A 12,089-nucleotide genomic window follows, 5' to 3' on the forward strand; every position below is an offset into this window, starting at 1 on the left:
TGCTGTACAGCAGAAATTAACACAACATTATAAATCAACTAGACTTCAATAAACTTTTTTAAAAAAGAAATGAAAAGAAAACAAAGGTAGGACTCATCCTAGCGTAGTTCTGAAACACATTTCTATCCAGTGAATATTCGCAGGAGTTATTCATGATGTTCGTAAACACCTGAGCAGATGAGGAGATACTTCACAGAGGCGTCAGGACACGGATCTCCTCTGTGAATAAACAAGCGGAGGTACGGCCAAGGCCATGTGGCAGGTTCATTTAGAGCCCCACATCGCATCCGAGAGTTGCAGTTGGTTGTGGGTTTTGAACGAGGAATTTTTAAGTCTCTTGAGGTCTCGGTTTTCTTATCTGTAACTTGCAGCTGGGTGAGGCGTCCTTTTTAAGGACTGGTTGAGTTGGGCTCGGCGGGCAGGTCAGCGGAGTACAGGTGAGTGATTTCTGCTGGCCATGGCAGCACCATCACATCTGCTAGGACCGGGGCAGTGAGAGCTGGCCACCCAACACTGAGTTAGCCTAGAATAACCTAAGTAGCCTTTCCCACTCCAGTAATTTCATTCATCCCAGGCCTCCGCTTCCCCATCTATCCTTGACTGAAGAAAATCAGGAAAAGAGAGACAGACAGACACACAGACAGGGAGAAATGTATTAGGAAGAAGAAAATACGAGTGGTGACGGGGACTGTTGGGAGGGAGGGCAGTTACAGATGAGTTACTGGACGTGCAAATCACACGAACAAGTGTTTGAAACACAAACCCGGGCCCCAACAGGCGATGACGGACACCCAGCCACAGAGCCCTGGGGGGCCTTCTCCACAGCGTGGCCATTGATCCAGCCCAGGTGTGCGCAGCCTTGGCCACCCTCATTTTCCCTTCCTGCCCGAGGCCTCCCCGCTGCTCAGGAAGCTGCGAGGTCCCGGCTATGCGTGCAGAACTCGGCAGCTGGTCAGGAGCCCAGTGAGCAAAGAGGGGGCAGGTGGGGGACAGTTCCAGGCCCATTCTCACCCTGAGAGCAGCTTTTGTGGCAAAGACAAGCCATCGTGTTAACTTGAGACAGTCTTTCAGGACTTATGCCTTTCCTGCCGGGCGGGGCTGGGCCCAGGAAGAAAGATAAAGTCACCAACGATACTGGAGCCACTACAGTGCATCTTGTGGGCACCCTGACCCTCATGAGAGCTCCCCAAGGCAGGCACTGCGATGTGCATTGAACACATGAGGGGTCAGCAGGTGGTCAGAAAGGTCAGACAGCTTGTTCAAAGTCATCCAGCCAGAAAGAGACGGGGGCAGGGTTCAAACCCAGCTCTGCCCAACTCCCCTCCCTCTGATATCGCTGCCTTGCGTTTTTGCCTTTGGTTCTTTCCAGGGACGTCTCCTGTCCCTTCCAGACCGAAAGCCTGACATGCCGAAAGCAGGCTGTCTTCTGTCTCTGTTTGTGATGCCCTTTTGAATACATTAGAAGGTTAACCTCAAAAGATATTCCAAAATCAATAAGAAACCTCAGCAATAATTGCAAAGCCATCACGCCTACAATGTCATGTTGCCTAAAAGCATCTGCAGTCGTTCAGGTCTCGGCCCTGCATCCCTGTGTGAGCGGACCGTCCCTGCTCCAAGCTCCGACTGCTGCTGTCACGCACTTGGCACTAGAGCGTGCCAGCCTGACCCGACCCCCTGCCTCCCGTCTCTGACTCGCTGCAAGGTACACCGGCTCTCACCCCATCTGTGGTCCCTCATATCCAACGTCTCTGAGCACGGGAGGGTGACCGGCCGAAGGCACAGTTCTGTAACGATTCACGCCCCGATCGGAATTTGCAGAGCAGATTTGGGGCACACGGGTGGAGGTCCACGGCGCTAGACAGTGAACTGAAATCGGTATGTCACTACCCCTCCTGGGCATGACTGCCATCAGGTGAGATCCCTGAAAACCAAGTCATCTCCAAGATGCAGAAGGACAGGTCTCTAAGGGTGTTTCAGTCGCCCCTGGGGACAGGCTCGGGAAGAGGCAGAGGGGGGAAGAGGGAGAAGGAGGATGGGGGTGGGGCAGACCCCTCCATAGCTGTTACAGGTTGAAGTGTGTCCCCCTCAAATTTACAGGTTAAAGTCCTAACCACCAGTACCCCAGAACGTGAGCTCATTTGGAAATATGATCATCGCTGATGCAACTCATTAAGATGTCACAGTGGGATAGAGTGCCCCTTAATCCAAGGTGACTGGTGTCCTTATAAAGGGGAATTTGGACACAGACGCAGGTACAAGGGGAAGGCCATGTGAACATGAAGACGGCCATCTTCAAGCCAAGCAGAGAGGCCTGGAGCAGACCCTTCCCTCGCACCCCCCAGAAGGAAGCAACCCTGCGAACACCTTGATCTCGGACCTCCAGCCTCCAGACTGGGAGATAACACATTTCTGTTGTTTAAGCCACCCTGTTTGTGGTACTTTGTTCCGGCAGTCCTAGCAAACAAATACAACAGCTCATTTTCAACATTCTACAAAGAGAAACCTGGACTGTTTACAACAGTTCTCAGTGTAAGGCTACACATTAAAATACAACAAAGTCAGAGTTACATGCTTTCAGCCTAAAATAGGATGATGGACTCTCCATGATATTTCCCTCCCTTCTCAGGAAACCTTCCAAGAACCATCTACATATCAAGGGCAGTGCTGTGTCACCTGCAGGAGATACCTGTGTCTTAACTGACAGATCGTAAATATGTACACACACACAAAAACAGAGAGCGGATACCCTAAGCAGAAAGTCCTAAATATTAGATGAGAATTAGATTATATGCATGTTGATTACGTGTTTTAGTCCTCTGTATAATTGTTGACTGGAAATCTGTGCATCTGAAAAATGACGTAAGTTTTCACTTACTATCCTTACATATTTATAACACGCTGAAGAAAAAATCCATACGATATGGGCTTCAAAACAAATGGAATCAAACCAAGATGTTCTTTGTTTAAGGAACGTGTTCTGAATTAGGGCCATGAGAACATTCACAATTTTGTGGCAATTCTGCAAAATAGGATTTACCTTGATGACTTTATAAAACTTTGCACTGTAATTTTACCTACAGACATTCTGAGTTTTCTGTCATCTGATATGCATTTTGCTGGGTGAAAGCATAAACATGAATTCCATTTTGGGTTTTTTCCTCATCACTGGTAACTGTCACCCAACACCCACAGACAGGACACGAGCTCACTAAAGGTAGAGGTGGTTTTCAATTCGCCTCATGCAACATGGCACAGTGTCACACGCATGGACTCTGCAATAGCTCATTCATTCATTCAACAAACATACACACTTCCCCCGTTACTGTGCCCAGCATCCTGGATGGTGAGGAATCCCGCAGGATAGAATAACACATCCTAGAAGGAAAGCAGTGCAGAGCTATTTTTTTCTATCTACATAGACGTAGTCTATACACATGTAGATTCACCACCTTGTTTAAGATTATTTGGGTCAAACCCAGCAGGCCAGTTTTCTATTTGTTCTCTGAGGGCCCTGGAAGGTCTGGGTTGGTGGCAACAGGACATAGGTCTCACTGGCTCTTTCCTAAGGATCGTAGCCCTAGGACGGGGAGGAGAGCTGTAATACAGAATGTCTTCTCTAGTTGACCGCTTTTGACTAAAATAACAACATTCACTCTGACATAATGACTGCACCAATTAGACTTAAGCAAAGAAAAAACTCTGATGGAATAAATTTAGTCGTGGGAATGGAAACCTCTCCAGCAATTATCTGTGTCCTCCCAGGGGTTGGGTGACAGGCATGGTGCAGGCTGGACGTCTACAGGGAGGCCCAAGCTTCTGAGCTGGGGACACGGGGGGGACCTCCCCGCTACCAGCTCCTCGCTGGGCATTGCACCTTCTCTCCTGCCTTGCATCCCCAGCACAACCTGGAGGGGGCGTTGCAGAGGCAACAGGGAGGGCTTAACAGCGGGGTCTGGGCAGCAGGAACGACGAAAACAATCCTTGGGCTGAAGCTTCCAGACTCTTGCTTGAATGGAAGCCCCCAAGGGCAGGACCTCAGTCCATCCAACCGTGCACAGAGCGAGTAAATACCAAATGAAAGAATGGCTGGATCCAGTTTCAAGAACATTAAAATAAAGCCTTTCTTATAACAGCCCACGTCCTTTCTCTGGGTGCCTGCACACGTAGGGGGCTCCTCCAACGCAACCCCGTTTGTGTACAGAAGACTCGAGTGGGGTATAGGGCTGTGGTCATGATTTCTTGGGGTACCGAATGGCAAATCAAGAGACTTGAAACTTTAAAAACGAACAAAATAAAATGGAGGCTCCATTAGAAAGTACTTTTGAGTAATTGTTCGAAAGTACAAACGTCACTCTGCTGTGGCCAACAGAAACAAGTGTTTACTCTATTTTGCTTTTTAAATGAAACTGTCAGCCAAGCTGAAAAATCCTTTTCATCCCCGGCTGCCGCCTATGAGGACGCATGAGGCTTCACTCGGCAAGGCTGCAGCCCCTCCCTGGGGAGGCTATTAGTGTCCTGACTTCTCGTAAAGACAGGGAGGGAGACATGAGAAGCTGATTACTATTCAGATCAGCAGCCAGGCCCAGGCTGTCTGGAACTGACATCGCCAGGTAAATAAAAGGGCATATTCACTACAGACGGAGCATGTTGTCCCATCCCACTGTGGAAAGGGGACACACCTGCGCCCGTGGCATTTGTGGCCCCCCAAATGCAGGGATCATGCATTGTGCACAATGTAATTTCTTACTTGGCGTCGCTTAGCACTCCGTCATCCCCAGCATCCTTAGCCGGCAAGTACCTGGACCACTGGGACGTAGCATCAGGTGGGAATGGATCACAGCCCGGGGTCTGATTCTTGGTCCCTCCACTCACTTCCTGGGTGGTGGCCTCTCTGCACGGGACACTGGCCACTTGTCGATTACGCCCTGTATCAAACAACAACAGCAAAGCCGTTGGCTCCGTGGCTTAAATGGATTAAGGAAATGACCTCATGATAATAGCTAACCTGTATTGACCTCTTTCTCTGTGCCCAGGACTGTGCTTCAAAATCATTATCTCACAACAACCCTGTGAGGCTGTTGTCACCCTCCTTTTCCAGGTAAGGAAGCTGTGCACAGAGAGGTTAAGTAACCTGCCCCAAGTCACACAGCCAGCAAGGGAGGTAGCCTGGACTCCAGTCTGGTTTGTTTCTGACTCCAAGCCCATGCCTGCCCCTGCACACAGCCTGGGGGTAGACAAAGCATCCCTCTCCCCGCTCCCCTCCCTCAAAAGGGTTAGCACGATCCATCGAGTTGTGGAAGGTGGTTTCTCAATCACATGCAAATTCGAGTTGCCTTAAGTATCAATCCCACTTTATCTAAAAACCCATCTTAACGTGAACTTGCAGGGAGCTGAAGGGGGCTATCGTGATGCAGGAGCTCAGGGCCCCTCCTGGGAATGTCTGTGGTAAGGCTACACTCTGCCTTATAAACCTTGTCCGGGAAAAGAAAAGAAGCTGGATTGTGCAGGGGTAGAGTTACTCCAGCTGCCGGGACCCCCGCCTCCCAGACTTGGGGAGGTTGGGGGGCAGCCAAGCCCATCTGATGCCTGGCCCAGAGGGCCATGTTTGAAGCAAACGTTCTCAGGTTTCCAAGGAGCGAAGGTTCGCTGGGGAGCTGGGACTGAAGGATGAATCCGTGCTGTGTGTTCCCTTAGATAAGTTGAGGGTGGCAGACAGCATAATGAGTCCGACTCCTTTCGGGCTCAGATAAGATTGAGGCCCCTGTCTCTGAACGTGTTATTAATACTCAGTTTGGTCTGCTGCCTGCCCGGGCGGAAAGGAGAGAGAGCTGTTCTTTTCCTGCAGAGTCAGAAGATGCAGGGGCTTCCCCAAGGCAGGGTGACCCCAGGGTTACAAACCCAAGAGGGCAGAGCCAGGCCAACCACATTGGGTCCCATCCTTGCATCTTGGACACTCAGCGCCAGCTTGGTCACTGAGGCTGTGGCCACGACCTCTCTTTTCCTTGCAGTGTAACCACGTTTACTCAAGCATGGATATGGTACAATAAATATTGCGTTTTCATAAATCTGTTTGTGAGATCCAGCGGTATGCCAGAAACTATGAAACATGCATCAAAATCTATGACAGCCTCCTCTGAGCATTTTAGACAAATCTTTACCTGCGAGAACATTGCAGGAAACACTCGAAGCTTCTTCTCCATTGCAATGAGAGATTAGCAAAACACTTTTTTTTTTAATGCAAGTTCGTTCACCTTTGGGATCCCCATGTCCTGCACCTTCACCCTAGGAAACACGTGTCTCCATTTGCATGAACCGTACCTACCCGTGCCCCCCGCCATCCCCACTCCGTGCTGGTTCCATCTGCCAGGCAGCCACCCAGCCCTCCTGGGTCCACAGCACCCCCTAGCGCAGCGCTGCAGCTGGCTTCCTCACGCTGCCCTGCTTCCTGCTGAGAAGACGGTCAGTATAAGGCATGTGCCTCCCCCCGCCCTCCCAGCCTCCCGCCATGGTCCTTCTGTCTTCAAGTATCCAATACAGTAAGTCCCCTACATACGAACCTTCAAGTCGTGAGCTTTCAAAGATGCGAACGTGCGTTCGCATGTCCAGTCACATAAGTTAGTTCATGTGTCTGGTGTACACTGTCACGTGCATGCATCTCCTACAAGCGGTTGTGCTTTTGTGTGCTTTACTGTACAGCACTGTATAGGTACAGCAGTACAGTGTCTTTATTTCAAGCCCAGGATGTCTGGAAGCAATCGTAAAAGCAGCGGTGATGTAGCTGGTACTGTACTGTAAGGTTAAACATGTTTTCTTTATTTTTTGTGTCTGTTTTTTATGTATTATTTGTGTGAAAAGTATTATAAACCTATTACAGTACAGTACTATATAGCCGATTATGTTAGTTGGGTACCTAGGCTAACTTTGTTGGACTTACGAACAAATTAGACTTACAAACGTGCTCTCGGAACAGAACTTGTTTGTATGCCGGGCACTTATGGTAAACATTTACATGTAGAGAATGAGTTAATTCCACTAGAGACACTCTCTCTCACACGCCCACCCATACTCTCTCTAACCCCTTCCTCTTCCTTATTTTCTTGAAACTCATTGGAGTTTCTCCAGGAAACTCTGTACACACCTCCTAACCCTCTTTCCCTTGCATTTGGGAGCCAAATGTGAACCAGAATTAGGGATGAATGATGTAAAAGTGGTGCTGGGGGGCTTCCCTCATGGCGCAGTGGCTAAGAATCCGCCTGCCAATGCAGGGGACATGGGTTTGAGCCCTGGTCCAGGAAGATCCCACATTCCACGGAGCAACTAACCCCGTGCGCCACAACTACTGAGCCTGCGCTCCTTGTTGAGCCCACAAGGCACAACTACTGAGCCCACGTGCCGCAACTACTGAAGCCCGTGTGCCTAGAGCCCATGGTCCGCAACAAGAGAAGCCACTGCAGTGAGAAGCCCGCGCACCACAATGAAGAGTAGCTCCCGTTCACCGCAACCAGAGAAAGCCCGCGCGCAGCAACAAAGACCCAGCGCAGCCAAAAATAAATAAATTAATTAATCAAAGAAAAAAGTGATGCTGGGGATGCAGGTGCACCCAGGAAGAGACATGCCTGCCTTTGCCGTGGAGATAGGTGCAATGACACTCCAATGCTGTTTCGAAAGCTCTGGAAAGTACCCAGAAGTGCCTTTCAATCTCCATGAACCTCTACCTACTCATCCGATTTCTCCAAGGAAACCCTCTTTCCTCAAGCACTAGCATTCAAGGTGAACTTCACAAACACGATTTTCCTCAATGTGATGGCTTTTCTGTTGTCCTCCGCAGAGAGCGCCTTGAAGATGTGGTTATTTTCCCCTGAGCAGTGCATTCAGATGTGGCTTGAGTTGGTTGTGGACTGCTCTACAGGGTAATCTAGTTCCATTTATGTGCAACACGCTCTCTACGGAGAAGCGTGGTCTGAGTACCAACCATTTACCCTATGCCGCTTGGGCCCACACCTGGGTGGGGGGCACTTTTGGTGCATCACCTCAGCTCCTGTCAGCCTCACCTCCTGTTTCAGCCACTGACCTGGGGACCAGGTCCCTGCAGGTTGCAACCAGCTTCACACAGGTGTGAACAGCTGATTCCTGTCTCACCACACCCATTTCAGGTCTTCTGATGGTGAGATGCGATGCCCGGGGGAAAGGTCTCACACACACATCACCTGAAAGTGCAGAGTTAACACCTGTGAGGACGGCAGGGGAGTCAATGCTCCCCACTTCAATGCTCAGGTAGAGGGTTCTGAGTCTTTACTCCAGAAGATTCTTCAGAGCTCCAAGAAGCAACATCTAGTGACCCTTTGTGGTGTCCAGCTGGATAACACATCTCTCCCCTTTCTGCTCCCTCACCCCCGCTCTCTGGGACCACCCAGTTTATTTATTTGTTTGTCTGTCTGCTTATTTATCCCTGAATAAACCAGTCACATCAGACCTTGTCTCAGGATGTACTTTGTGAGGAAACCAATGGAGACAGGCTGTTTCTCAATGCTTCCAACTACACATGTGATTAGCTGGAGAACCAGACAGGAAGGCAACTTCTTAACACAATTTCTGTAAGCGTGACTGTGGCTCATTTTGGTGCTCTGGTCACCCAAACCAGAAATATATTTGTGACAAACCCCAGAAGACCTTCCATGAACATGAGGGTCCATAAAGACAATCTAAGGAAGAGATGGTCCTTGCTCTAGAATGAGGATAAAAGGCAATTTATCATACAGTTAGCTTGAGCATAAACGCATCAAACTATCTCCAGGTAATAGAAACAGATTCTGACATTAATTTCAATTCTCCGCACCGCCAAAAGTGAGACTGTTTTTAACAGCACGTGGAGAAGAGACGGTCTCTGCCCTGTGCTGAGCCAGATCCCTCGGCTTCTGCATTTTCTCTTCTCTGGATTTTGCCTGTTCTGCAAAGTTTGCACTGGGACATCATTTCTAGGATCGGGTTCAGAGCTGAGCCCCGGAAGTTTTACTGGGGGGACTGCAGAGAAGGCTTGGTTCCCCCCACCGGGGACTCTGCAAAGTGCCACCCCCCGTGTGGAGTGCCCCGCAGTGGTGTCCCTGTAGCCTGCACAGCCTGGGCCCCTGGGTCTCCTGGTCTCAGACCCCTTGCTCCCCAGCTGATCTGTTGCCAAGACTCCAGATTCATCCTCTGCCTCTTTGCAGAGAAGAGTGGCTTCCCAGCTGGGGTCTGAGCTAAGAGGGATTCCCCCCAGGGAGCAGGGACAATCTGTCCCCTCCCTTCATGTCCTCAGATCACCCCCCTCCTGGCAGCACTGTGGACTTATTGTCTCAGTACTTCCTGCCCTAAGTCCTGTGAGCTACAAAGAGACAGAGGTAGCCCTCCTGCTGGCACGCGGGCCTCTGGGCACCAGGAGAATGTGACCTGTTGGAAACAACGTGAGGTGGGATAAAAGGGAATCCAAAAGCTGGGGATCTGCCAAGTGGTCAGCCACTCCCCTCTGGCTCTGGAGACAGCCTTGTGCAGGCGTTAGCATATGGGACGGGTGGGGAGTGGAAAGCAAAGCTGGGCAGGCCTGACACTTCTATAAATATTCTAGTTCTGTTGGGCAGGAAGAGCGTAAGATGTGAATTATTTTACCTCAATAAGAGAAAAACCCAGGCAGGGACCCCGCCTGAAGGAGGCGGGATGCTTTCCTACCCTCGTCTCCCTCTCACTTCTAGAAAGCTCCAGGTGGAGCTCCCTAATTGCCTGGCGAGGGAGGGTCGGGGGGAGGGTGTCTCTGTAGGGGTTGACTCTCTGAGGGCCTGGGGAGGGGGAAGGGGACGGTCACCGGGCTCTTTCCAAGGTGGAAGAGGGTGGTGGCTACAGAGTGCCAGCTGGAGACCAAGGGGGCTGAGTACTCAGAGGGCCTCAGTCCAAAACCCACCTTCACTCGTTTGCTCCAGGGAGGCTTGGGGACCTCAACCTCACCCCCCAGGTCCTGGACAGGCTCATACACAGCCGGGGCCTTTTAATGCACTCAGGGAGCGGCCAGCGACCCCAGAGTTCTCTCAGCTTCCTCTGGATTTGGGGGTTGGTTGGTTCGTTTTTTGGCCACACCATGCGGCCACTTGCGGGATCTCAGCTCCCCAACCAGGGAATGAACCTGTGCCCCCTGCAGTGGAAGCGCAGAGTCCTAACCACCGGACCGCCAGGGAATTCCTAGGTTTTGGTTTTATTTCACATTTAGTCTTACCAAATGCATTCCAACCCACAGACTCTTAGAACTCAAGGAGGAGATGCTTATTTTTACAAACTAAGTCAACATAGAAGTGGAAAATTCATACTTCTTAACCCAAATGCTATTGTTTCCCTTGATTCTTTTAAAGAATCTATTTTATACCCAACTAGGGGTGTGTCTTTTTAGTTCTCAGCATAATTATGGTCGGCTTAGAAAACACCATTTAAAAAATCTAAAACACTACCCCAGTTCTTAGAAAGAGTCCTCAGACTCCTGTTAAATCCCAGGAGAAATGTAATGCACCCAAACCCAAGCTAACTTAGCTACAGTCTCAAGGGGTGTATGAATCACCCCTCTCCCCAGTCCGTCCATGGATGGATTCAATATCCCTCTATATCTGTTCAGTGTGTGAGGCCAAGTACTACACCTGGTTCAAAGAGCTGGTTCTAAGCTGTTTTTAGAAGACTGATTCTCTAAAGAAAGTCTAAGGAAACAGTCTTGGACTTTGCACATGCTGTTCCTCTGCCTGGAACTCTCTGTCACTCCCTGTACCCAGTTATTTTTCGGAATTCTGACTGAATTCCGAAAATGGGCTGACTGGGCTCATACAGGTGGTCCTCACTTAGAGTTTCTCATGCAGTTACAGTCAGATAGTGGCTGGAGCTGGAACCATCAAAAGGAGTCTTTATTCACATGTCTGGAATCTGCTGGGCTGGCCAGAACAGCGGGGGGCTGACTGTAACTCTAATCCATGAGGCTCACTTGGGCTTCCTCACAGCATGGTGGTCTTGGGGAGGTTGGACTTCTTACTTGGCATCTGCCCTCCTCCTGAACAAGTGTTCTGGAAGGTCTGGGCAAAAATTCAAGGCTTCTGAGGACCTAGGCTCAGAAGACCCAGAGTCACTTCTGCCACATTCTATAGGTAAAGTGGGGCCAGCCCAGATTCAAGGGGAGAAGAATTAAATTCCATATTTCAGTGGAAGAGCAAAGAATGTGTGGCCCAGGATCCCACCTATGACACCATGTTATCTTTAGTCATTATGTCTCCTTAGGTTTCTCTAGACTGCCACAGTTTCTCAGACTTTCCTTGTTTTTGCTGACTTTGGCAGGTCTGAGGATTACTGTTCAGGTATTTTTTGGACTGTCCTTCAATTTGGGTTTGTTTGATATTTTTCTCATGGTTAAACTGGGATAATGGGTTTTGGGGAGGAAGACCCCAGAAGTGGTTACCGATCAAGGGTACATGACTTATTACCGTTGCTATTGACCTCGACCACCTGGCTGAGGCTGGGTTTGTCAGGATTCTCCACTGTAAAGTTACTCTTTTCCCCCTCTTTTCATACCATACTCTTTGGAAGCCATTATGCGTGGCCCACACTTCAGGACTGGGGAGTTATGTTCTGCCTCCTTGAGAGAGAAGTATCCATATAAATTATTTGGAATTCTTCTGTATGAGACACTTGTCTATAATCCCCCATTTGTTTATTTATTTATCATTTATTCATGTCAGTATGGACTCATGGATATTTATTTTATACGCTGCTTATACTCTAATATTTTATTGCTCCAATGTTCCAGCTTTGGCCACTGGAAAGTGCTTGCATTTGGCTCCTCTGTCCCTTTGACCTGCCCCCATCACCGTGTTCCTTGAGCACTCCCTTATTCTCTGACACTGTAAGATGCTCCAGTCTCACCTTGTACCTTTCCTGCCGGCCCTGGAATCAACCACTTCCTCAACAAGCCCTGGTTCCTTTTAGTTAAGGTTGGTATTAGAACCCAAGATCTGGGTGCCTGGTTGGGCAGCAGGCTTTGTAATTCTGGATCTAAACTCACATTGGTTTCCAACACTGAGCGCACACGAGAA

This window comes from Phocoena sinus, chromosome 13 (assembly GCF_008692025.1).
Source record: "Phocoena sinus isolate mPhoSin1 chromosome 13, mPhoSin1.pri, whole genome shotgun sequence".
Classification (NCBI taxonomy): domain Eukaryota; kingdom Metazoa; phylum Chordata; class Mammalia; order Artiodactyla; family Phocoenidae; genus Phocoena; species Phocoena sinus.